At 46.3% G+C, this 25,470-nt stretch overlaps 1 protein-coding gene across 1 annotated transcript in view; it reads right to left on the bottom strand.

Annotated features, from left to right (window-relative positions):
* DLGAP2 (DLG associated protein 2) overlaps positions 1–24,131 on the bottom strand; it is a 149,115-nt gene extending 124,984 nt beyond the window's left edge. The window contains exon 1 of the mRNA XM_024115796.1: positions 24,074–24,131. The gene's annotated coding sequence lies outside the window, so the exon portion shown is untranslated. The remainder of the gene's footprint in view (positions 1–24,073) is intronic.
* Positions 24,132–25,470: the final 1,339 nt, after the last annotated feature.

The raw sequence follows: 25,470 nt of genomic DNA, 5'->3' as shown, positions 1-25,470 counted from the left end.
TTCAGCAAAATATCCTGCAAAAGTAAAGGAGAAATAAAGACTTTCTCAGACAAACAAAAATTGAGGGAATTTGTTGCCAGTAGATCTGTCTTAAAGGAAATGTTAAAAGAAACCCTTTAGGAAGAAGAAAAATTATATAGGTGAGAAACCCAGTCTATACAACAAGGGAAATCCATTAGAGAAGGCATAAATGAAGGTAAAGTAAATTCTCCTTTTTTTCTTAACTTATCTAACAGGCAACACTTTGTTCAAAATAATAACAGTGACCAGTGATTACAGCTCATGGACAAGTAAAAGAAAAGACAGCAATGTTATAAGGGATAAGACAGAAGGATTCAGATGCTCTTTTATAAGGTATTTTCACTACCTATGAAGCAGTATAGTGTTATCTGAAAGAGAACTTGCATTAGCTGTAAACGTATGTTGCAAACCCTTAAAAAAGTAGGAAAAGAAGTATAGTTCACGTGCTAAGGAAGGAGAGAAAACATAACCCTACAAAATGTTCAATTAAAACCAGACAAGGCAGAAAAAGAGTGGAAGACAAAAAACAAAACAGAACAAAACAAAAAAAAACCAAAAAACAAGGATAAGGGCAAAATCAGTAACAAATATGGTAGATATTAATCCAATTATATCAATAATCATGCTAAAAATCAATGGTCTAGGGACTTCCCTGGTGGTGCAGTGGTTAAGAATCCACCTGCCAATGCAGGGGACACAGGTTCGAGCCCTGGTCTGGGAAGATCCCACATGCCGCAGAGCAACTAAGCCCGTGCACAACAGCTACTGAGCCTGCACTCTAGAGCCCGTGAGCCACAACTACTCAGCCCGTGTGCCACAACTACTGAAGCCTGTGCACCTAGAGCCTGTGCTCTGCAACAAGAGAAGCCACTGCAATGAGAAACCCGTGCACCACGATGAAAAGTAGCCCCACTCGCCACAACTAGAGAAAGCCTGTGCACAGCAATGAAGACCCAATGCAGCCAAAAATAAATAAAATAAAATAAAATTTTGAACTTCATATCATCTTTATTCATTTATTTATTTATTTTAAAAACATCTTTATTGGAGTATAATTGCTTTACAGTGGTGTGTTAGTTTCTGCTGTATAACAAAGTGAATCAGCTATACATATACATATATCCCCGTATCTCCTTCCTCTTGCGTCTCCCTCTCACCCTCCCTATCCCACCCCTCTAGGTGGTCACAGAGCACCGAGCTGATCTCCCTGTGCTATGCGGCTGCTTCCCACTAGCTATCTATTTTACATTTGGTAGCGTATATATGTCCATGCCACTCTCTCACTTCGTCCCAGCTTACCCTTCCCCCTCCCAGGGTCCTCAAGTCCATTCTCTACGTCTGTGTCTTTACTCCTGTCCTGCCCCTAGGTTTGTCAGAACCTTTTTTTTTTTAAATAAATAAATTTATATATTAAAAAAATCGACGGTCTAAATACACCCTTCTAAGAAAGATAGAGACTGTCAGAGTGGATAAAACTGAAACCCAAGTGTACGCTGTCTACAAGAAAACCACTTTAAATATAATGACACAGAAAGATGAAACGTAAAGGGGTGGAGAAAGCTATGCCACGCTCACACTCATCAAAACAAAGCCGGGATGGCCATATTAATGTCAGACAAGGCAGACTTCAGAGCAAGGAAAACTGTCAGGAGTAATGAGGGGCTTGACATAAGGATAAAGTGGTCAGTTCTCCAAAAAGACATTACAATCCTTAGTGTATGTGTGTCTAAGAACAGAGCTTTCCAAATACACGAGGCAAAGACTGATGGCCCTGCAAGAAGAAATAGATAAATCCACAATTATAGCTGATTTCAATACCCCTCTATCAGAATGGGCAGACCCAGCAGGAGAAAATGAGTAAAAGGATGTAGCTGAACTGCGCAGCACCATCTGTAAAGGGATCTGACATCGGTAGATGACTTTGTTCAGCAACAGCAGACACACCTTCTTCTCAAGGTCACACAGAACATTCACCAAGACAGACCACTGAGCCATAACACTCACCGTAAAGATTTTTAAAAAACAGAAACCATACAAAACATAATCTCAGACAACAATGGAAGTAAACTGGAGATCAATAACAGAAAGATAGCTGGAAAACCCCCAGATTTGGAGAACAACACATTAAACCCCACATAGGTCAAAAAATGAGTCTCAGAAGACATTTAAAACTATTTCAAACTAAATGAAAATACAACTTATCAAAACTTGTGGGATGCAGCAAAAGCAGCGCTCAGAGGAAAATTTAGGATACTGAAGCGATATATTAGAAAAGATGTAAGACCTGAAATCAATAACCTAAGCTTCCACCTTAGGAAACTAGAAAAGAAAGAGCAAATTAAATCTAACATAAGCTGAAGAAAATAATAAAAATGAGAAATAATAAAAATTAGAGTAATAAGAATAAATGAAAATGAAAACAGGACATCAGAAAAGACAATCGATGAAACCAAAAGCTGATTCGTTGAAAGATGAATAAAATTGATTCGCCTCTAGCCTATTTTTAAGAAAAAGAGAGGGAATACACAAATCGCTAACATCAGAAAGGAAAGTGGGGCCATCACTAATGATCCCACAGACATTAAAAGGACAGAAAAGGAACATTATGAGCAACTCTAAGCCCACAAATTTGATAACCTAGATAAAATGGACCAATTCTTTGAAAGATATACCTCCCAAAATTCACACAAAGAGAAACAGGTAATCTGAATAGACCTATACATGTTATAGGAAATTGAATCAAGAATTAATAACCTTCTAAAACAGAAAGCACCAACCTCGGATGGGTCGACTGGTAAATTCTACCAAATATTTAAGGGCGAAATTATCAATATATCAATTCTCTACAGTGTCATCCAAAAAAATAGAATCAGACGGTATATTTCCTTACTCATTCTATTAGGCCAGCACCATCTTGATATCAAAATCAGACAAAGATATGACAGTAAAGGGAATCTATAGACCAATATCTCTCATGAACACAGATCAACAATTAGCAAATCAAATGCAACAGTGTGTAAAAACATTTATATACATCATGACCAAGCGGGATTGATTCCCTCTTGGAATGCACAGTTGATTCAAAATTTTAAGATCAATTATGTAATCCACACATCAACGGCTAAAGAAGAAAAATCTATTCAACATAGTATTGGAAGCCCTAGCCCAGCAATCAGACCAGAAAAAGAAATAAAAGGTATCCAAATCAGAAGGGAAGAGGTAAAATTGTCATTATATGCAGATGCCTTGATACTCTATATAGAAAACCCTAAAGACTCCACACAAAAACTATTAGAACTGGGACTTCCCTGGTGGCACAGTGGTTAAGAATCCGCCTGCCAATGCAGAGGACACGGGTTCGAGCCCTGGTCCGGGAAGATCCCACATGCCGCGGAGCAACTAAGCCCGTGCACCACAACTACTGAGCCTGCGCTCTAGAGCCTGTGAGCCACAACTATGGAAGCCCGCATGCCTAGAGCGTGTGCTCTGCAACAAGAGAAGCCACTGCAATGAGGAGCCCGTGCACTGCAACGAAGAGTAGCCCCTGCTCGCCACAGCTAGAGAAACCCCGCGTGCAGCAACGAAGACCCAACACAGCCAAATAAATAAATAAATGTTAAAAAAACCCAAACTATTAGAACTAATAAATGAATTCAGCAAGGTAGCAGCATACAAGATTCACATACAGAAATCTGTTGCATTTCTTAACACTAACAAATAATCAGAAAGAGAAAGTGAAAAAAAAAATCCCATTAAAAAATACCTAGGTATAAACCTAACCAAGGAGGTGAAACACTTATACGCTGAGAACTATAAAACATTGATAAAGGAAATTGAGGATGATTCAAAGAAATGGAAAGGTATCCCATGCTGTTGGATTGGAAGAATTAATATTGTTAAAATGGCCATATTACCCAAAGCACTCTACAGATTTAATGAGATCTCTATCAAATTACCCATGACATTTTTCACAGAACTGGAACAAATAATCCTAAGTTTTACATGGAATCACAGAAGACCCAGAATTGCCAAAGCAATCCTGAGGGAAAAAGAACAAAGCAGGAGGCATAACCCTCCCAGACTTCAGACAATACTACAAAACTAGAGCAATCCAAACAGTGTGATATTGGCACAAGAACAGACAACTAGATCAACGGAACAGAATAGAGAGCCCAGAAATAAACCCACACACCTACAGTCAATTAATCTTCAACAAAGGAAGCAAGAATGTACAATGGAGAAAAGACAGTCTCTTCAGCAAGTGGTGTTGGGAAAGCTGGACAGCCACATGTAAATCAATGCCGTTAGGACACACCCTCATACTATATACAAAGATAAAAAAGTGGCTTAAAGAATTAAATATAAGACATGATACCCAAAAACTCCTAGAAGAGAACATAGGTAAAACGTTCTGTGACATAAATCGTACCAATGTTTTCTTAGATCAGTCTCCCAAGGCAAAAGAAATAAAAGCAAAAAATAAACAAATGGGACCTAATCAATTTATAGCTTTTGCAAAGCAAAGGAAACCATAAACAAAATGAAAAGACAACCTACAGAATGGTAAAAAACATTTGCAAATAATGCGACTGACAAGGGATTAATCTCCAAAATATACAAACAGCTCATACAACTCAATATCAAAAACCAAATAACCCAATCAAAAAATGGGCAGAAGACCTAATTAGGTATTTCTCCAAAGAAGATATACAGATGGCCAACAGGCACATGAAAAGATGCTCGACGTTGCAAATTATTAGAGAAATGCAAATCAAAACTACAATGAAGTATCACCTCGCACCGGTCAGAAAGGCCATCATTAAGAAGTCTGCAAATAATAGTTGCTGGAGAGGGTGTGGAGAAAAAGAAACCCTCCTGCACTGTTGGTGGGAATGTAAATTAGTGCAGCCACTATGGAGAACAGTATGGAGGTTCCTTAAAAGACTAAAAATAGAGTTACCACATGATCCAGCAATCCCACTCCAGGGCATATATCCAGACAAAACTATAATTCAAAAAGATACACGCACCCCAACGTTCATAGCAGCACCATTTACAACAGCCAAGACATGGAAGCAACCTAGATGTCCGCCGAGAGATAAATGGATAAAGAAGCTGTGGCACATATATACAATGGAATACTACTGAGCCATAAAAAGAATGAAATAATGCCATTTATAGCAACATGGATGAACTTGGAGATTATCATACTAAGTGAAGTAAGCCAGACAGAGAAAGACAAATATCATATGATATCACTTATATATGGAATCTAAAAAAAGTGACACAAATGAACTAATTTACAAAACAGAAACAGACCACAGACATAGAAAACAAGTTTATGGTTACCAAAGGGGAAAGGGGTCGGGGAGGGATAAATTAGGAGTATGGGATTAACAGATACACACTACTATATATAAAATAAATAAGCAACAAGGATTTACTGTAGAGCACAGGGTACTATATTCAATATCTTTTAATAACCTATAATGGAAAAGAATCTGAAAAAGAATACATTATCTACCTATCTGTCTATCGATCTATCTACCTATCTATCTGAATCACTTTGCTGTATACTCAAAACTAACACAATATTGTAAATCAACTATACTTCAATAACAAATCAATTATATAACCCACACATCAACAGGCTAAAGAAGAAAAAAAAAATCACATGATCATACTGATAGATGCCAACAAAACATTTGACAAAATCCAACATCCGTTTACGATAAAAACTCTCAGTGAACTAGGAATAGAAGGGAACTTTTTCAACTTGATAAGGAACATTGACCAAAAACCTACAGTTAATACCATACTTGATGGTGAGGAACTAGACATTTTCCAGTTAAGATCAGGAACAAGGTAAGGATGACCCCTCTCACCACCTACTCAACATCTCACTGGAAGTCTCAGCTAATGTAACGAGACAAAAAAAGGAAATAAGAAGTATACAGATTGGGAAGGAAGAAACAAAACCATTGTTGTTTGCAAATGACATGATTTTCCATGTAGAAAATCCCAAAGAATCAATTAAAAAATTCCTAGAAATAATAAGTGACTATAGCAAGGTTGCAGGATACAAGATTAATATTCATAAGTTAACTGCTTTCTTATACACCAGCAATGAGCAATAGGGTTTTGAAATTAAAAACACAAAACCATTTATATTGGCAACAAAAAATGAAATAATGCAGCATAAATCTAATAAAATATATACAAGATCTATATGAGGAAAACTACAAAATGCTGATGGAAGAAATCAAACAAGATCTAAATAAATGAAGAGATATTCCATGTATATTGGAAGACTCAATATTGTCATGATATCAATTCTTCACTACTTGGTCTATAGACTCAGTTCAATCCCAGTCAAAATCCCATCAGGTTATTTTGTGGATAATGACACACCACCAATTATAAAGTTCATAAGGAGAGGCAGAAAAGTCAGAGGACCGGCTGTCTGACTTCAAGACTCACTACCAAGCTACAGTTATCAAGATGGCGTAGTGTTGGTGAAAGAACAGACAAATAGATCAATGGAACAGAACAGAGAGCCCAGCAATAGACCCACACAAATATAGTCATTGATCTCTGACAAAGGAGAACAGGAAATTCAATGGAGAAAGAATAGGTGTTTTTTTTTTTTTTTTTAAAACAAATGGTGGTGGTGGACTTTCCTGGCGGTCCAGTGGTTAAGAATCCATGCTTCCAATGCAGGGGGTGCGGGTTCGATCCCTGGTCAGGGAACCAAGATCCTGCATGCCACATGGCGTGGCCAAAACCCCCCCCCACCCAAAACAAGAAAACAAATGGTGCTGGAATAAGTAGATAGTCACAGGCAAAAAGAAAAAAAGAATCTGGATACAGACCTTACACCTTTCACAAACATTAACTCAAAATAGATTGTAGACCTAAATGTTCAATGCAAAACTATAAAACTCCTAGAAGATAAGAGAACATAGGAGATAATCTAGGTGACCTTGGGTTAGACAATGAGTTTTTACCAGAAACATGATCCAGGAACGAAACAGCTGATAGGGTAGACTTACTTACAATTAGAGACTATTCACAATTCCCCAAACTTGGAAGCATCCAAGATGTCCTTCAGTAGGTGGAAGGATAAACAAACCACGGGCCATGCAGACAATGGAATATTGTTCAGTGATGAAAAGAAATGAGCTATCAAGCCATGAAAAGACAGGTAGGAAACGTAAATGCATATTCTTAAGTGAAAGAAGTCAGTATGAAAAAGATACACCCTGTATGATTACTATTACATGACATTTTGGAAAAGGCAAAACTACGGAGACAGTATCAGGATCAGGGGTTGTTAGGGTTTTAGGGTTGGAAGGAGGGGTGACCAGGTGGAGCACAGAGGGTTTTCAGGGCAGTGAAACTACTCTGCACGACACTGTCATGGTGGATACATGACACTGTACATTTCACAAACCTACGAAATGTACAACACCAAGGGTGAGCCCTAATGTAAACCATGGACTGCAGTTAATAATTATAGTTAATAATCTGTAATAATAATGGAACCATATTGGCTCATCAACTATAACAAATGTACCACATTAATGCAAGATTTGATAAGAGGGGAAACTGGGGGGGGTTGATCTATGGGAACTCTGTATTTTCTGCTCAACTTTTCTGTACACCTAAAACTGCTCCAAATAATAAAGTCTATGAATTGAAAACGAACAAAACAGAACCTCCCAAGCGACAACACACGCTTTATCTTAGATTGCGGGGCTCAGAAATCTGAACTAGATTCCAGTGGGCGAAAAGTCCAGACAACAGCAGGGCTGGGTCCTCCCGGGGCGGGGGCGGGGGGCAGGGGGCTCCTCGGGGAACCGGCTTCTCGCCTTCTCCAGCTCTGAGGCCCCCCACCCCCCCGCCCCGCGTGGGCTGGGCCTCCTCCGTCTTCGCAGCCGCGGTGAGTCCTTCTCACTCGGCTCTCTTCTCCTGTCCCCTGAGGACGCCGGCGGCTGCACTGGGCACAGGGGGTCCTGCACCGTGCGCAGCCTGGGGCCCAGGATGGTGCCGGCCGTGCAGAAGCCCCCTTCCTTCCATCAGACCCAGCCTGAGCAGGTGGAGACGCCCCAGGGTGACTCATCGTCCCTCCACAGAACGAAACCACGACTTAAAACACGCATGTCACAGGCAGGGCGAGGCGGGGATGGGTCAGAACCCTGGGGTCTGGATCTCAAGTCCAGTTCAGCCCCTCCCCAGCTCTGCCTGAGTGACCTCCACCATGCCTGGCCAGGAAAGCAGTGGGAAGACCATAGGCCCTGGTGCAAGGATTCATTTTACGAAGTATTTAGGGATCAGCCAGCACTGTGAAGCATATATGCACAGACGTATACTTAACGTGTGTGTGTGCGTGTGTATGTACATACATATGATTAAAACAGATAATTAATGCAGTTGATTCTTTCAGTGGCCGAAGAAGGTGACTAGAATAGAAACATCTCACGTTGGCCTAGCCTGATTCTCAGAACCTTATAGAATTTACACATTACTATCACAGTGCTCGGAAACTAAGAAAGGTAAAGCTCAAAGATTCAATAACTTACTTAAATCCACAGTCAATAGCCAAAGGAGAAATAAAAGTTTTTATCTGACTCCACACCCTCCAGAAACACTAAAGCTGCCAGGAGACCTGGGCCCAAACCATCTTGAGGTCATTTCCTAGCTGATCAGCAGTTCGACAAGTAACTTGACTCTGAGACTCAATTTCTTTATTGGATAATTGTATCCTCACAATAGCTTTGCCGGGAGCTCCAATGTTACGTGATTGTCAGCTAGCTCTATTCCACACACCTTACGTCCACACCACCCAGACATGTAGTATGTATTTGCTTCTTCCCTTTATAATGTGGATTTAAAAGTCCATTTTTAACTTCGACTTGGTCTGCCACAGCCAGAGATCAGACAGTTTGAAGGCAAAGCAAACAAAACCCCCCGACAGCTAACAGGCTCTGTCCCGGTAAACGAGGAAGGAGCAGGCAGGTCTCATTACGACCGGAATGCAATATGGGAGCAGCAGCCAGTCCAGCTGGGGCAGGGCAGCAACAGACTCGATTTCGAGCCTCAGTCCCGTGGACAAGCCACCCAACCCGGGAAGGGAACGCTCAGTATTCTGGACGGATCTGTGGGCGGCTCCAAATCAGCACCGTCTGACACACACCAGACTCTGTAATGGAGCAGGGCCATCAGTTTTAATCACTCCTAAATGTTTCTACTGATGTCATTTCAACAAAACAGTCTGCACATCTGCCTTGAGTGGAATTCAGTTAGGGAGTCGCTGTGAACCCGGGCGTTCCTTCTGGCAATTTCCCAGTTGCGACGCCCCCGCCCCCGGACGCTTACTTGGGGCAAAGCCCCCTAATTCCCCACCCATATTCCATCACTACCCGGGGCCGTATTACAAAGTGAGGCCTTGTTCTTGAGAAAGAAACACGGATTTGTGGCTCTTGATGCAACGAGTACGTGGGTACTGACTTCTCGGGTTTTCATGCAACCAACAATCCAAGCGTGACAGCAAAGAGAGGTTTGCAAAGGCCACCTCCCGTCCCGACGAGGACAGTCATGTCCAGAGACGGTGCAACCCTTCTTCTAGCAGGCGCGGCTGCCTCGGGATGGAGGGTCCCCCACCGGGACGTCTACGCAGAGAAGCGCTCCTTAGTACTTTGCTAAGAGGAGCGGCTCTTGCCCTTTCCTGGAGGTGGCCCAGGCAGTGCTGTCAGTCAGGTACACGGTGGGGAGAAACGCAGTGGGACGGGTGTGGAAGTAGGGGGGTAAGGGGGCGTGTGCACCGGGGGTAGGGGACGGGGTGTGGGCCCCTCTACTGTGGCCTCTGCGCTCACCCTGTGGGTCCTGTCTTTCTCCCATCGCTACAGGTCTGACTGCTCCAAATAGGTCCCAGACCCCGCAGATGTCCGGCTTCTCCCTGGTCAGGAGGCGGGGGCTTTGGGGGCTGATGTGGTCCTGAGGGTGGAGGCCTCACAAATGGGATCAGAGTCCTGATAAAAGGGACCCCCGAGAGCCCCCAGCCCTTCCCCCACGTGAGGACACAACACGAAGACGCCGTCTGTGAACCAGGAGAGGCCTCAGCGGACACCAAATCTGCAATCACCTTGACCTTGGATGTCCAGCCTCCAGAACTGGGAGAAGCGAATGTCAGTCGTCTAAGGGGCCTGGCCGACGGTGTCCTGCTGTGGAAGCCCAGAGGACCGAGACTACCACCCCCCTTCCTCCACGTGGCTGCCAGAATCCACCCCCAGGCCCCAAGCACGGTTCTTCCAGAGACAAAACCAGACACAACTTTCACGGCTCCGGGACCTCCCGTGCGCAGGAAGCCTATCCAAGCTGCTGGCTGGTCCAACCTCAAGTGGCCGCCGTGGCCGCCACCCGCTCAGGCCGGCCTCGCCTGCGTGGCGCCGGGGTGGGGTGAGTGCAGAGCGCTGGTGCTCGGGCCCCGCGGGTGCCGCGGGCGCGCTGGCCCGTGCAAACGCTTCCTGGCGGTGCCGGCCCTCACCCTCGCCCTAATGAAGCCAGAAATCTGGACGATGAAGGAAAAGCTCCCTTTTTGTTTCCCGTTTGTTTGCTCACTTGGTTTAAAGAACATCACGTGGGCCCCACAAAATACGTGCAAGGGGCCCTCTGGGGGCTCGCAGGGGCCGCTGTCACTTCCAGACGCGCGTCTGCCCTGTGCTCAGGGTGAAACACACGCCGCCGACCCCTGCAGCACGTGCCCTTCAGCGCCCACATGACGTGCACCCCCCTCCGGGGCCTTGGGGGCTTCCTTCACAGCGCCCCCGGCAATCGCGGCTGCTCCTGGCCCTCACGCTGGGCGTGGCGGCTTCCCCACACCTGCAGCCGCTCACCCTGGCCCCGGCACGTGCGTGTGCACGAATGTGATCCTGTGTCTGTGTGCATGTATGTGCACGTGCTCGTGTGTGCATGTACATGCGCATGTATGCATGCATGTGTATAGGTGTCTCTGCACACACGTGCATTGTATTTCTGCGCACATGTGTGCGTGTACATGTGCATGTGTGTGCACGTGTGTGCGCACATGAGTGCGTGTGTGTGCACTGCCCGGTGCGTGTGCACGAATGTGATCCTGTGTCTGTGTGCATGTATGTGCACGTGCTCGTGTGTGCATGTACATGCGCATGTATGCATGCATGTGTATAGGTGTCTCTGCACACACGTGCATTGTATTTCTGCGCACATGTGTGCATGTACATGTGTATGTGTGTGCACGAGTGTGTGTGTGCATGTATGTGCACGTGCTCGTGTGTGCTTCTGTGTGTGCATGTACATGCGCATGTATGCATGCATGTGTATAGGTGTCTCTGCACACACGTGCATTGTATTTCTGCGCACATGTGTGCGTGTACATGTGCATGTGTGTGCACGTGTGTGCGCACATGAGTGCGTGTGTGTGCACTGCCCGCCATGCTGTGTCTCTCTCTGCGGAAGGGACAGAGACCTGGTCTCTCCCTTCTCCTCCCTGGTGGCCACCCGTGCAAGTCTCTCACGCTGGGACCTTCTTCGTATGAAATGGAAGGACGACACCTGAGCTGGGCAGACTTTCACGCCCGACGTGGGTTCAGCCACCATCCATGCACACGATAATCCTCTACGGCTTCTGCCCTAGCTGTCCAGCTAGATGCCCTCGTCCCACCCCGATGTGTCACCGTCCCCACGTGATCCAGACTCTGTGTCATCCGTGCGTGGTCCTCGCCCCTGTCCCTCCTCGGGCCCTCACCCAGCTCTTCTCCATCACCTGATTCCCAGGCTGCAGCGCCAGTGCCCACATCCGGGGTACTGCACCTTCTCCCACCCCCCTATCATGAGACGGGAGCCACGCCAGCCACGGGGTGGCGGCGGGGATCGGGGGGAAGGACAAATAAAACAGTCCTACAAGTGAAGTGCTTTAAGCAGAGCCTGGAACTCCAGACCGGCCCGTTCAGTGTAGACCCAGGTGCCACCCAGGTTCCCCAGACCCACACGTCTACCATTTACTCAGGCATGAGTGCTCTTGTCGTGTATCCCTGTTGCATCCTCCTACCCAGCATAAATTGTTTTCACTCTTCTCTGATACAGTTGCAACCACACTAAACTTTATAACATTTCATTTCATCGAGTTTTAAAAATGGAGTTTCAAATGCACTTGCAGATTCTGTGCGATGAGTAATAGAAAGCAGAAAACAGGGCTTCCCTGGTGGCGCAGTGGTTAAGAATCCGCCTGCCAATGCAGGGGGCACAGGTTCGAACCCTGGTCCGGGAAGATCCCACATGCCGCGGAGCAACTAAGCCCGCGCGCCACAACTACTGAGCCCGCGTGCCACAACTACTGAAGCCCGTGAACCTAGAGCCCGTGCTCCGCAACAAGAGAAGCCACCGCAATGAGAAGCCCGCGCGCCGCAATGAGGAGTAGCCCCCGCTCGCCGCAACTAGAGAAAGCCCGCGGGCAGCGATGAAGACCCAACGCAGCCAAATATAAATAAGTAAATTCATATATATAAAAAAAGCAGAAAACATGTACATGAAATTCAAAAATCTCTGGGCTGCTCGGAATAAACCTCACTTTGTAGGGTGTACGCGGCCTTCTGGGAAGATTGGTGTAAGCAAAAAAATGAGGGTTGAATTTCAAATCGGGCAGGGAGAGGACATCTTGTAGTGGACAGAGAATCTTATTTCTGACTAATTATGGACACTTTCGTCCCCTCCGATTCCACTTCCTCCCCGCTCACTGTCTAATTCGGGACCAGCCCCACGTCTCCCGCTCCCCACTCAGCAATGCCCACAGGATGCCTGCGTAGCCCTTCTCTGCAGGGAGACACCCAGACGTGCTTGGTTAAGGCAAATCTAACACCCTGCACGGCCTAAAAGTACCAAAGAATTTGAGAGAATATGTAGAGTTATTTGCGTCTTTTGGTTCAACATCTAAACAGCATTTTGTACGCAGCGGGGTTTCAATAAACACTTGACTGGGGTGCTGGCTGGCTGCACCTCTGAGCTCTGCAGAGTTAGATGCTGTGCTGTTTATCACGATGCGAGCATGGGAGGGTACTGGGAGACGGGGGCCCTGACCTCTCCGCATGGGTTCTGTAACTTCCCCTGGTTCCACGATTATTTACTAAAGAGTGTGCCTTCTAGTTTTGAGGACTGGAGTGTAACTATAGGAGCTTTTGTTGAGGAAGGCGGTAGCTCCCAGGCCTTGCTGCAGATGAGGTTGGGAAGTCTTGCCATCATTTTTGGGTTCAGGAACTCTGTCTCGTCAGTCTCCAGCCCGTATCTGTGTCTCGGAGGTGGGGGTACACTGGGTTACGAGAGGCTGGTGCGTACACAGAGAGCTGGTGTTGGTGACAGCTAATGTCCCTGTGACAATACAATGCCTTTCTTCCTCCCTCCCTCCTCCTATTGCTGTTGGGCTGGAGGATACAGGGATTGCATCTCTGTAATAACTCTGCACAGGCTGGGGCCTGGGGCCGTGTGGACGCTCCTGTCCCCCCTCTCTACGCCACCCCTGAGATGCCAATGTGTACGGTCAGAACAGCACAGCTGCATGCTCACCTCCCAGGCCAGAGCCAGGGTCACTGGGAAGCCAGATTAGAAACTTGGATGTCGACTCCTCTTTAGAAAATGTTAGTAACATACATACAATTTGTCTACTGAGTCTTCAGATGAACGAGTAAAAGATACTAGAGTTTCCTGGTCTCCCCTTCACGGCCATGGCAGTGAGCTAGTGGGCATGGGTATTTGCAATCAGCTGGTTTGCAGAATTTTCAGCAAGGAGATTGCTTGACAAGACCGATCACTACGTCATTTGTTTTTAATTATTAATAACTTTGAGTGTGGGTGCTTTGTTGTTTGGTTTGCTGTGAGTTTTGGCTTCACTTAAGAGTATGCGGTGAGGCACGTGGGGGAACCCGAGGGTTTGGGGCTGTAACTTTCTAAAACTAGACGCTAAAGTATCAATGCATTAAGGCTCAAGGAAGAATTCCCATACACCCATGGATACAGCCTCCATCCCTAACCTCTGGTAAGTTAATAACAATTTGCAGGAATAGTGGTGTTCTGTTTAGGAAACTGTGTGAAATAAACAACTTTGATTATATTGTCAAGGTAAGTATAATACAATTCCTGGGTTATTTTTAGTCTACAGGGCTTTGTTATAGTTAAAATTTGTGTGTATTAGGTCATATTCCTGTCCTATAAGGTAACTAAGTGTCTGCTTTCTGCAATTTGCATATGGAGTTTCACTGCAGGCTCTCCACCCAGGGCTCTCCCGCTGCAGCACCGGAGCTGCGGGGTGCAGGTGAGTGGGCCCCCAGCCTTCACCCTGCTGCCTGGGTGACACAGAGCAGGTGCAAGGGGCACTGAGGCAAGGAGCCTTCTGCAACATTGTTAGTTACAAGTTTAATGTTATTTACAGCTAGCATTTATTTGAATCAAATCTGTGATCTGGGAGAGCTAAAACTGACACAAAATATGCATGCTCTTTATTCCATTTTGATAAGACGAAGCATAATGTTTCTCTTTTAAATTACTAAACAGACTTTGGGGTTCAAATTTGTCCATGTGGCACACTGTCATAGACTATACAGCCGTCATCCCAAGGAATACCCTCATCTGTGGAAACACTTTTCAGCTCCATTTTGTGGTGTAAGTAGGGACGCTTGTATATAACAAAGGTTTTCTGCTGAATTAAGTCATGGCCTGGAGAGCAATTTCTGGTCGAGAAGCTGGAACAAATACAGACATGCATCCAATTCCTGAATCCAACCGGTCAAGCAGATAAACATATGCAGTCACATATACCTGTTGGTTCTATGTTTATTCTGGGTGCAACTTATTATCAACTACGTTAACAATTCAATTTCAGGTGTCAAATACAATGAACTAGATACACTGGACCGGATATAGGATATTTTGGTTTCCTGGGGAAGGAAGATCCCACCCTGGCTTAGCTCAGAGCCAGAGTGGCTGCTGATTCATCAGAGACCCAGTTCAATCGCTGACCTCTGTGGGCTTCAGGTCCCGCACAGGAGCACTGAGGATGCCGTAGGGTTCAACTCACTGGGCTAGGTGCCCAGCAGGAGAAAGGAGCTCCGCAGGGGTCCTTGGAGACACCCAAGTTCCCTTCCCGCTCCTCTCCCATTTGGTCCCTTGCATTGCCAAGGGCCATCTCACTCTTGATGACGACCATAAAAATGGAATATTGGTAAAATTTCTCAAGAGCCCAGGGCATCTGCTACCCTTTCATTTTTCACAAACTACAGAGTCCGTCTAGAAGCCCAACACCGGGTCAGATAATTCTGCTCTCTTCTCTGCCAGCTGACCGTTCATTTCCTATATCCTGGATGCCAGACTTCACAGGCACTAACACCCCAAAAGATCAGCACGCCGCCCCGTTTCTACCTAATTCTGCATCCACTCGACAAGACAAGCACATCTCTGGATGGCTTCTGGACTCACGTTTGAATGCACGTGTGCTTGTGAGCCTCCTGCAGTTGAAGCGGCGAACCCTTACACGCGCACAAATCTTCAGAATCAAAGAGCAGTCTTGGAATCCGTGTTTTCAGCTTTTGCAATCTGCATACAAATTTTGTAGCCACGGACATCGTGTTCTAGACTAACACTGAGGAAACCAGACGTCCGTCCGGGAGCTGGCGCCCATCTTCCCGTATACGATCTCCACCTACACCTCCCTCGCTCTTTCACGCTTGGATTAGTGAAGGCGGGCGGGTGACGGCAGAGTGGTCATGACGATCACAAGGGTGACAGTAAAGATGATGAAAGCTAACGTGCATCAAATGCTAATAAAGCTTGCTAAGGTCTTATACTTTTGGGTTTAATCATCCTAATAATCCCCGGAGGTTGGAAGTCCCCTTATGGCTTCCCCTTGATTTGTAATAAACAAGGAATCAAAGGCACAGTGAAATTAGGTGGATGCGAGGGCTTCGGGGCTGCCTCTGTGCTTCTGTCCAACCCCCATGGCAGGATCCCTCTCATCTCCCGCCCGGTTCTACAGGGTGCAACTCTGCCAGCAGCTTCCTGCCCACATGCCTTGTGTCCCACACACGAGATGCCTTGTACATTGGCACCTAGTCCACACACACACACCCCTGATGTTTCCTTCAGCGATACTTGCCCTACTATGTGTGATGCGCTTTGATATTTTCTACTCTGTACATTCCATACTTTCCTGTTCTTTTTTTTACTTAAAAAATTGCTGGTAGCGACCCAGTAACTTGAATTCATGACCCACTGAATGGGTTGCAGCCCACGGTTTTACAATCAGTGTCATGTAAACATAAACATGAGAGATAGGAAATGAAATGAAAATTACATGCTGACTCAGCAAACGGCCCATTCGGCGGATGGTCTCTTCTCTGATTAGATGGCTCATCCGTCACCTTCCTCCCTTCCTGCCGGGATCTGCCTCCACCCAAGACCATGTCACCCAGCACAAAGGCCGTCGCTTACTTGTCGTAGAAGCTGACGGCTTGAGGCGCTATTGCAGCAGAAGTGTCATTTCAGGAGGAATGGCTTTGAAAGGTGAAATGAAGACTTCCCGTGTTACTCAAATTTGCATGGGTGTGCGTGTGTATACAAAGACAAATGCACGTGTGGAAATACTTGCTTCCTTTAAGACAGACGGATTTCTGCAGGAATGGACCAGAGAGCGAGCGGGTGTGTTGCAGACGCAAGAGCATCTGGACAGAATCAGGAGGTGGGGCTGAGGAGACGCCCCCTGAGTCTGGCTGGGTCTCCAGCAGCAAGAAGCACATGGCAGCTGGGGTCTCCTTATCCTCGGCCACTAGACAAGCCCAGCGTCCTCACCGGGTCCCTGGCACCTCTTCTGACCTCACATCACTGCACCCTTGTGACATCTACACACTGTCCTCTAGACCCAAGTCCAACCTCCACTGAGTTATCAAGCTCTGAGCCCAATGTGATTCTATTTTGCCATAATCCCATATTGAAATGCTGATTTTATCAACGGGTACATAAAAAGATGCTCCAGACAATTAATCACCGGGAAAATGCAAATTAAAACCTCAATGAGATATCATCCCACACCTGTCAGAATGGCCGTCATCAAAAAGACTAGAAATAAGTGTTGGTGAGAACGTGGAGCAAAGGGAACCCTTGTGCACTGATGGTGGGAATGTAAATTGGTGCAGCCGCTATGGAAAACAGTATGGAGGTTCCTTAAAAAACTAAAAATAGAGCTACCATATGAATTCTACTCCTGGGTATTTATCCCAAGGAAATGAAAACACTAATTTGAAAAGGCACATGCACCCCAATGTTCACTGCGGCATTATTTACAATAGCCAGGACATGGAAGCAACATAAGTGTCCATCGACAGAAGAATGAATAAAGAAGATGTAGTATACACACACACACACACACACACACACACACACACACACACACACACACACACAATGGAATATTACTCAGCCGTAAAAAAGAATGAAATCTTGCCATCTGTGACAACATGAACGGACCTAAAGGATACTGTGCTAAGTAAAAATAAGTCAGACAGAGAAAGACTATTACTAAATGATCTCACATATGTGGAATCTAAAAAATAAATGAACAAAAAACAAATAAATATAACAAAACAGAGTTATAGATACAGAGAGCAAACAGGTGGTTGTCACAGGGGAGGGGAGAAGGGAGGAGAGAAATAGGTGCGGGAGATTAAAAGGGACAGACTGCCAGTTACAAGATAAATGAGTCATGGGCGTGACACCTACAGTGTGGCGAACACGGTCAATAATAATGTCGTATCTTTGCATGGTGAGAGAGGGGGTCAAAAGGTACAAACTTTCAGTTACAAGATGACTAAGAACTAGGGCTGATTCACAGCATGATAAACAGAAGCAACACTGCTGTGTGTTACACAGGAATGTTGTTAACAGTAAATCCTAAACGTTCTCACCACGAGGAAAAATACTTTTTCTATTTCTTCTCTTTTGTATCCTATACGGGATGATGCATGTTCACTAAACTTACTGGGGTCATCACTTCACGATGTGTGTAGGTCACATCATTATGCTGTACACCTCAACTTATAGAGTGGTGTGTGTTAATTATATCTCAATAAAACTGGAAGGAAACAAACTTGAGGTACAGTTTGCAAAAAAAAAGGCTTATTTTACTCAGAATGAATTCATCTAGCTACTTTTTGATTAGTATTGATACTTTGTGGTTTAAAAAAAAATGATTTCAAAGCCAAAATGTAATCTTGGGAGTTAAGTCTCTCCTTGTTTTCTGCATTATTTTTTTACTGAAATCCCCCAATTTTCGTGCTGTTCAGGGGAGGGTCTGGAAGCACAGTTCTCTGTGAGGGTTGCTCTGTCCAAGGGCACGTGTGGCCGTGTTTGCCTGGGGTTTGGGGGAGGCTCAGAGCAGCCTCCTGGATGGAAAGCAGCCTCCAGGTTTGCAGGACTGGGGCTGAGAAACCCCGGTCCGGAGCTGACTGAATGGGATACAGCTGGTGGACTTCACCGTGAGAGTCCCTCTCCTACCCTCTCCTGAGCTTCTCCTCCCTCCGAGGCCTGTCTGTCCCCTCCCTGTGGGCCTGGTGATTCCGCTGGTTCGACCACTGATGCATCCCCGGCAGCCCTGGGTCGGGCTCACAGCCCCTCATGTTCCACACGAGCCTGTTTCTCTCCATCTGCAGAAGCCGGAGGGTGGGACAGCGTCTGACTCCTGATCATCAGGTATTTACACACCGGGCACCTTGTCTGGTCCCGCCGCTCCAGACCTGCGGTCACCCTGTGACTTTTCAGAAGCCCTGGCGGGAGGGGCCTTGGTACAGACCCCCATCACCCCGCACCTTCCAGGAGGAGCCCCGCGCAGGCCAGCATCTGGGTCCATCACTAGAGCACGGTTTTTCAGAATGCATCCTTAAGGTCCTGAGTTCACACGCTGCCCTGATGGACGTGCTGAATAGAGTTCAGGGGCGACCCTGCGCCCACGCGGCCCTCCCTGCCCGCCCCCAGACCCCTGGAAAGGTGCGGGTCCTGACGCGTGCCCCCCTCGGTGCTCAGGTGTTTGGCAGCAGGAACGGCCTTACAGCTCCTCTGTGTCTGGAAACCTGCTCGTCCCTGGGACCCCAGCTGAAGCCGCCCTGCTCAGCAGGCTCTCTGGGTCCCTAGTCTGCAGCAATTTGATTTTGGTCACAGTATAGAGAGTATTGTCAGTGCCTCTCTACCTGCACTGAATTCCTTTTCTCTTATACACACAGCAGTGACGCACTTGGTTTTTTCTAACTCCTCAGCGTGTGGAGGCCGCTGGGTCAGGGAGCTAGCTGGTCATGTACGTGGGTGCATCCTTCAGGGCAGAAAACACTCAGTAATTGTTGTTTGAGTGAAATCTGCTATAGACTGAATGTCTGTGTTCCCCCAAAATTCATGTGTTGACTCCCAACCGCCAAAGTAATGGTGTCGGAGGGGCCTTTAGGAGGTGAGAGGTCATGAGGGTGGGGCCCCCAGGATGGGATTAGTGTCCTTCTAACAGAGACCCCACAGGGCCCCCAGCCCTTCCTCCACGTGAGGACACAGGGAGAAGACACTGCCTGTGAGCCAGGAAGAGGGTCCTCAGCAGATGCCGAATCTGCCAGCACCCTGATCTTGGACCTCCAGCCTCCAGAACTGGGAGAAGAAAATGTCTGCTGTTTATAAGCCCCCAGTCTGTGGCATTTTTTTTCTTTCACAGTAGCCCAAATGTAGTAAGACAAAGCCACACACGCACTGATGGAGGCGTGAATGCATCAGATAAAGATTTACTGTGTGAGGAAGGGAACCGACACGAGAGAAGGTACCGTAATTCATTTGGCAGCAGCCAGGCTTGGAAACTGTACAAGTTAAACACTGATATTTAGCATAAAAGCTAGGCAGTGCACTCCAGAAATCTAGACGAAAAATCCCAGTCTCCTAAGTTCTACAGACACGTGTTAGTAGCTTTAAAACTGATTTTGATTTGTTTGTACAAAGTTTTAACGTTAAATTGTCAAATAAAATACATCTTTTGGACTGTCCCCTTGACTAGCTGGCATGTGACCTTCCCTCCCCTGCAGCACGTGACAGGGACTCGACGTCACACGCTGGGAGGAGCGTTCCCCGAGGGGTGTCAGGATCCCCAAGGGGCAGGTGGGTAGGAGGGAGCTGTCCGTGCTGAGGGGTCTCCGCTGTGGAGGAGGGAGGATGGAGGGAGGCAGTAAATAGATACATTGTTACTGTCCAGACAGAACCTTGGCAAGGCACCGTGTCCACTATGTCTAGAAACTTCTAGAAATTTCCCTGAAGGAGGTAAGTGTGGACGCCCCTCAAGTTACAGAGTTACACATCTATACGTACGTGTAGGGGTGTTAATAAAAGGACACAAAAATAAATGTCTAAAAGGGGAGTTCTTTTAAAATGAGTTACGTATTATAAGTACTTTGAGACATTCATGCAGTTAGATGGTGTGCAGACGTCAAACGACGCCATCTAACATCCTTTATATAAAAATATTCTCACAACATGTGCCTGTCCTGAAGAAGGCTTTAAGTATTGGCAGGTATTATTTTATATTCAGGTATTTTAAAAATTACATAGTGTGTCCGTTTTCTCCGTGCTGTGTCTCGTATAATATCTGCCTAATATTCTTTAATTGATCATTTCATTTTGTCTCCCTTTTTTCATTTCAGTTTGCAACTGACTTGCCAGTGCAAAATTTGGTTCAACAGAACAGTCCTCATAAATGCTTGTAAATTACCAACTCTTTACAACTGACTTAAATTTAACATTCGCGGGAATGAAGAAAACCCATTATTAGCGATCACATCTCCTATAAATGAGCCAATGACACAAAAATTACTGGTAGGGCAATTTAATTTCAGTGTGTCTGAGGGTCTTCCCTCAAAATGTTTCTCCTGGAAAAAGTGGGTTTTCTCTTCCACTGTAGTCATTTTGAACGTGCTGCATTAATCCACTTTTATCACTGACTTTAATTTCATAGAAACCTTCTTTATCTTCCTCTGTTCCATGGCCATTTTCCTCATCATAAAATTACTTTTCATACATTACACCCTATGAGCTTCAGAGAATGTCAGTGCTCTAAAATGGAATTGTTAATGGCAAGGGCATGGGGTGTGATACTACTCACTTCTAAAAAGATGACTTTACTCATTTGTCTGTCACTAAAGAAGATTTTAGGGTTTTCAGTAAATGTCACTCACCTTTCCTTGGAGTTTTTAGATACTGAGGCCAGTTGAAAAAAAAAAAAAAAAAAATAGGTATTTTGTACGGGACCAGAGGCAAATGTTCCTTCCTTGTTTTATGCCTTCTCATTTGTCTGTCACTAAAGAAGATTTTAGGGTTTTCAGTAAATGTCACTCACCTTTCCTTGGAGTTTTTAGATACTGAGGCCAGTTGAAAAAAAAAAAAAAAAAAAGATTGGTATTTTGAACGGGACCAGAGGCAAATGTTCCTGCATTGTTTTATGCCTTTAGCCTCCTCTCAGGCTGCAAAACGTCCCTCAGTGTTCTGTAAATGACAATGACTCATTTTACTGCAAGAGCATTAACATCATTATAAAGCATTTTTAATTTTAATGTGGGACGGTAGAATCAGAGACTCGGAGGAGATGTTAAAAACCTGTCCACTTTCACCCTCTCGATTCAGAGATAAGGAAACTGGAAAACCCAGCTTGGAAAATAAAATGCTCCCAACTAGTTATTGTAATAACACTGGGAACATAACTCATACCTTCTGTCCTTCTCTCCACCCTTCCTCCCCTCCCCCCAGCTCCTTCCTTCCTTCCTTTTCTTTTTTTTAAACCTTCCTATAAATTATCCTTTCACGCACTTTACATCAGCATCCCTGACCCGAGGTGTGAGTTAGAATCACAGAGGGAACTTTTCTAGATAATAAGCCCACCAGGGGCCAGTATGTGCATGCCCCCCAGGTGACAGTGACCCACGACAGGCAGCTTGACCCGCATGTTTCAGCGAAGGGGCTACTCAAGATCCCTGGACCCCAGTGCGAATGCACCTGGCGGGGGCACCTCGGTGCTAAGTCCACTGGCCGGTCCACTGGCTACTTGGCTCCATCCTGCCTTGCCCGACAGCTGATGTAGGGTTTCCCCTTCCCATCAGAACCCACCGCCGCCCACTCACCACCCACAAGTGGGAAACTGGGCAACATTTCGAGAACTCCTTTGTAGCCAACGTCACCAAATCCTCCTGTCAGTTTCTTCCCAAGTCCTTTAAAATCGGACCGTTCTCATTATAACCACCAACCATCACCTCATGTCCACACTGTAGGAACGGCTCACTAAGTACTTTCTGTCCCTACACATGATGGTGGCTTCTAAAAAAATTTTAAAATAGAATTACCATAGGACAAAGCAATTACACCTCTAGGTGTCCCCCCCCAAGAATTAAAGCCAGGCCCTCGGTGCCCTCGGGCTGTGCCAGCCCAGGTGAGACAGCACCCCGAGGGCCGCGTGCTGTCCAGAGGTGGACGGCAGCCCCTGAGTCAGCCTCAGGTTCCTGCTGCCACGGAGATGGAAACGTGGCCTCAGGATGCACAGGTCTTAGGTTTTGGCAGGTCCCCCTCACTCTAAAAGCCTGTCACAGAAAAGAACTGGTGCCACAGACACAACTGTGATGCTGAAAAATCTTAGACCCAGTGCTAATGCAGGTGAGCTATTGTCAAAGTCTCGCGCAACGGAAGTCAAATGAGTCATCCATTCATTTCGAAGCTTCACAGAGCGAAACAAAAAATAACGCATGCTTATTCCAATGAGATAGCCAGTATTCCTTCTAAATAAAGAGTAAACATAATTTTACTGGCCTATTTCCAAGTAGAGAAAGGCCTGGTTAGACTGGCAAGTTAGAAATAAATTTCTAACTCAATCATAGTGGATAATATACTGTCATTCTTTTAGGACTATACCTGGTTTCATAATTTTACACTGAAAAGCAAACTCTTTTTGGTTCTAATCTCCTTTAAAAGAAAGCACAGCTTTACACAAAAGGACTCCTGTGATTTTCAATATCATTCTTTGAGCCAGTCAAATGAGCAACAGATTCACTGGCTAAAGAGCCGATATAAAGTAAGACAAATTCGAATTTAAATAGAAATCAAGCTTATGATCCATAAGACAACCTCTGCGCGGTCACAGCAGATGGCCGGCCGAAGCTGAGAAGGCAGCTGGAAGTCTTTGAGGCTGGCGGATACCATGTGAAGTGCAGGGCCAGGAACCCAGAGCCACGGAGAGGGTGTCTTTTCTCAGTTACATTCCATGTGGATTTCCTCCAGCCGTTTGATGCTGAATTTATCCAGCACTCCCCATTTCTAAAGGAGCATCTGCCCCGTTTCATGTAAGCCCAACGCCCTGTCAAATGGTGACGGCCAAATCCAGCTCCAGCTTCACTGTGTCTGTGGCAGCATACAGATAAAATTTCTGTGTGATTTCAACGAGCGCTGGGGAAAACAGAATGTGGTAGTAACTTGGAGCTTCCTTGGAAGAAAGCATAGAGTTGCACTCAGCACCCCAGCCACATGCAGCTGGGCCTGCCTGGAGAGATCAGCTGGTTTATGTCAAGTAACAGAGTTACCTGAGAAAAATGCAAATAAAAAAGCTTTTCCCTCCCTTTGACTGACTTAGGGTTTAGTGACAAAGGAGGGAAGGAGAGATGTGCCGTTCTACATGTGCGGACAGGTCTCAATTACGTTAATGCAGCTTTACTCATTAATAATATTAATTATGTAAATAACTGCCTGAAAGATTGATCTGGGATGATCTGGAGCAACTGTGTTCTCACCTAGATCGTCCCTAATGTTTACAAACCGCTACTTAAAAAAATTTCACCGCATCCTACTTAGTTCTCATGAGGACCCCGTAAAGTCGAATGTAGACTTAAAACATCTTGTGGGGGAGGGTCACCAGTGACGGACGTGCACGTGCCCCCCGCCTGGAACGCCCGTCTGCTCTGTGCAGCACTGGTGTGTACTCTACCTAGATCCTCCTCGGCCGGCCCCGGAAAGCTGATGCCCGGCTGGACCAGGTCCCCGCCCTCTTCCTCTGCAAAGAGAGAAACAAAATCACTTTTCAGTATGTTGCTGGTGTGGCCCGCGTAATCACAACGCGTCCCCTACACGCCCCCGCGACGCTCAGGCACGAGCCACGCTTTCCGGCTTACGCGACTGCTCGGAGACGGCGTCTGGGGCCAAAGCCCAGGAACCACCGCCTTTTCTGACACCAGTCCCGCGGTCGCAGGTGCACGTTTGCCCCACCGAGGTGCCGACCTAGGTAGCCGTGCAAGGGATTCCCGGGTGCCCCTCGGTTTCCTGCAGACTCTGTAGACTTTGTCTGCGTGTGAGCTGGACCCTGTAAACTCGGCCGCACGACTGTTTCCCGCCTGGTGAGTCCCCTGTGAGCCCTACACGGCCCCGAGGAGGCCTCCTCGGACGTCTGGAAAGTCTTGTACGACCTGAGGCCTCATTTGGCGCAACTCGAAGCCTGCAGTTACCGTCCTCATCTTAATGCTCGTTAACCTGACGTCAATTTTGTGCAAATCTCATTTCTTTCTGTTGTGAGAACAGGTCACCGGCACTGATTTTCAATTGCTGGGTCTGTGATTAGTGCAGAAGCAGACACGGCATGCTCAGAGGGGCACGTCGTGCGGCTGTACAAGGTCTCGGGGGTCATCTCGCTCTGGCCCTCCCTACCCAGATGAGGCAACAAAGCCAAAGAGACAAAAGGCCTGGGCTCTTTGTCCAGCTGGCCCTGGGGAGCTGGACACACACACATCAGTGGCCTTCCGTCCTGGGCTCCGCTCGGCGAACCAGGCGCCTTGGTCTGCTGGCTGCTCTGGGTCCCATGAGTGCTGCCAGGCAGCTTAGATCTGCTGATGCCCAGGGGCTGTCTACCCCTCAATGCGCGGAGAGCGGGGCGGGGGGCAGACAGCAGGTCTCCATACAGAGACAGGGAGTTTCAGATAAGCTTCATATATGTGCCATCATTTGGGTGTGTAGTCCGCAAATATCATTCTAAATATAATTACGTACTCAGACACGCGTTCACGCAGGCTTCCAACATTCGCGAATAAGCTTTGGGCAAATATTCTAGTATGACCTCCTTCTAGCAGTCCTAAATACAGTTCCCATGTTACAGTCGCGGGGGCTTCGTCTTAGGCCATTGTGACCAGCCTACTGACATTTTCACCATCTTCACGTCAGCAAATAGGCACCTTCCACTTTCAGTAAGTTTACAGGATGTTAAGAAAGAAAGGTAGGGTTATTTGTAGTAAGGTGGGTGGACCTAGAGTCTGTCATACAGAGTGAAGTAAGTCAAAAGGAGAAAAACAAATACCATATGCTAACACATATATATGGAATCTAAGGAAAAAAAAA

This window comes from Physeter macrocephalus, chromosome 20 (genome assembly GCF_002837175.3).
Source record: "Physeter macrocephalus isolate SW-GA chromosome 20, ASM283717v5, whole genome shotgun sequence".
NCBI classification, from domain to species: Eukaryota; Metazoa; Chordata; class Mammalia; order Artiodactyla; family Physeteridae; genus Physeter; species Physeter macrocephalus.
This window is presented reverse-complemented; position numbering and strand designations above follow the sequence as displayed.